This window comes from Pituophis catenifer, unplaced genomic scaffold, assembly GCF_029215685.1.
Source record: "Pituophis catenifer annectens isolate HBS135680 unplaced genomic scaffold, rPitCat1.0.hap2 SCAF_2, whole genome shotgun sequence".
Taxonomy (NCBI): domain Eukaryota; kingdom Metazoa; phylum Chordata; class Lepidosauria; order Squamata; family Colubridae; genus Pituophis; species Pituophis catenifer.
The window spans coordinates 8,461,228-8,463,914 of NW_027256882.1; positions in this window are offsets into that span (position 1 = coordinate 8,461,228).

Below are 2,687 nucleotides of genomic sequence, written 5' to 3' on the forward strand. Positions count from 1 at the left end.
CGCCACTGTCGCCACCCACCACCATGGCCGCCTCTCACCACCTCTGTGTGCCCCATTTTCGTCCTCCATGAGCCTAATTTTTTGCCTTAGCGCATCCCATTTTTGGCCCGTTCCAGGTAGCAAGGATTGCAGATTATTTTCCTGCCTCAAAGTTAGGTGCGTCTTAAATTCCAGAGCATTTTATAGTGCAAAAAATACAGTAATTCTTTGCTCAGAAGTCCCATTAAAAAAAAATTCTGGTTTATTCACAATTATTAGCCTTTCTAATTCTTTGCCTTGTTGTGTTAATGTGATATAAAATTTCTGAGCTTTCTCACATGTCTACCCATTCTTTTCACAATTCTTGTTTTGCTTTGAAATGTGTTTACACATCTGATGTCCTATACCAAGAATACATCATTTTATTTTAAAAAAAAATATCTTAATTTATGACAGACTATAAACCGAATGCCAGTTACCCAAATTCTCTGCATCTCTATTTAATATCCAATTTTAATAGTGCAAATTGAGCCTGTTCAACTTCTGTTTCAAATCCTTAAAACTTTATACATTTTTGTTATTACACGTTCACCAGTTGTACATAATTCAGTTACAAATTCAGTTTTGTCTTATTCTTCACATTGTCCTTATTCTTGCTATTGTATTAAGATTTCACACTGGTTTTCAATTTCTTTCTATACCTTTGCCTACTTATCTTCTCCAATAATTAGTAATTGGAAGTGTGACCTATTATTCCACATGAAATATAGAATCATCAAAGGACACATACAGATAGATACAACCACAATGACACATAAAATGAACAACTATCACTGCAGTAAGTGCTGAATTTTTGGAGTTGTTTAAATGGCCTATATCTAAACTTAGCTTAGCCATAGAGACTTAGCTGACAAATAACTCATTGTATGATTGGGATGCTGGCATCCACTCAAATGAGATTCACACGTTTAAGAAAAGTCAATTCTGAACTGGGATCCATTCATTAAATTGGTGGTACAGAATAGAATTGTCAAGTGTTTATCATTTTTACTTCAGAGAAAATTCAACATTTCTACATTTTTCTACCCATCCTGATAACCTTATTGGGCATGAGAGTGTTAGAAGGGAAGAACCATCCTCTCTTCTCCATCCACCATCCAACTCTGCTGAGAGAATGTCAAGAAAAGCAAATGTTTCTTCTTCAAAGTCAAGAAAGAAGAAGATCTCAACTGATTATTTATTTGAGAATTTCAAATCAGGTTCATCAGCTGGAATCAAGGATGAACTGAGACAGAAAGAGAGAAAAACTAGCAGATGAAAGAGATCATTCATTGTAAGAGGGGCAGCTAAAATTTTAGAACTTAGGGTGGAATGGAGAGGCTCTAATTCTGTGCATGAAATTTGACGTACAGAGATTGAGTCAAAGGAGATTTGTTGAAGCTTATTGGTAGAAGCTTCATCCTCGTTGCAGAGACGATGCCACCAATGAGAAACTCTCCTGGCTTGTAATAGTTCTCTGGATGCACCTCATCCCTCTTCAGAGTCAGGAGACATTTGGCTCTGAGACTTGCCAGAACTTCCTGGGGCAGCAGAAGCAGCAGAAGCAACAACATGATTTGTGTTCCTGATGGAGTCTCCAGCCTTGCTTTGAAGACACAGTGATAGGAAGAGGTGGAAGAAACCAAAATCCTCTTCCAAGTCAGAAGCTCCAAAGGTTTCCTAATCCTGACAGAGTCTATACAAGCCTTCATATCTGCAGCCCCTGCCTGTCATAAAAACTTTCAAGGCTCTCTATTTCTTGAGGGCCATTTATGCCTCCAGGATTTTCCAGTGCAAAGAGATCAGCCAACGAGGTGTTTATGTGATATCAAAGTGGAAGCCTATCATGGCTGTGTTTGTGCGATATCTGAGAGCAATCCAAAATGTCTTTTGAGATTTAGCACCAAGAGAATAAATAAATCACTATGATTTGGATAATGGCAACAAGAATAGACATCATCTTTCTAACTCTGAGTGAGTCAACAAGCAGGTGCCCAATGGGAGAAGTCACAAATGGTGTGAAACTTTGAAAACGAGACAAGAAGTGAGACAGGAGAACTTTCTCCCAAACATCTCGTTCCTACCATTGCATCATTATTACAGCATTACAGCATTACAACATCATGGCAGCTGCTCAGCTCTTAAAGTATTTCCCTGACACATCCCTTAGAAAAACTCTCCATACATTCCAGTCTCAAGAGAGAATTTTGGCTTGAGTGTGAAATGTCAATCCTCAATATGGATACAGCTGATTCTGGTTTGCCTTTGTTAAGAGATGGGTGGCTGTTTTTGTTCATAGGACTTCGTCTTCTTTCTTACACAGTTCCAGACCAGAACAAAATCCCTGAAAATTACTTTTATTCATTATAGTCATCAAAAGTTTGACTTTGGGTTCGACTGTTGGGAGAATTCTTAAAAAAAACGTAGACATTTTTCTTCATTGGTGAAATGCCATTATTTGTTTGTAAAGGTAGAACAAAAAAACAGAATAAACGAGGGTGTTTGTCGGGGATCAGTGTGTAAAGAGAGAGAGAAAATACAGCAAAATATCTACATGTTTAGAGATAGATCAATAAATAGGTAGAATTAGGATAGCATAACATTTTTCGATGTAAAACCTATGAAACCTGTTGAACTGATCTAGGCAAGTAAATATAATGAAATCCACC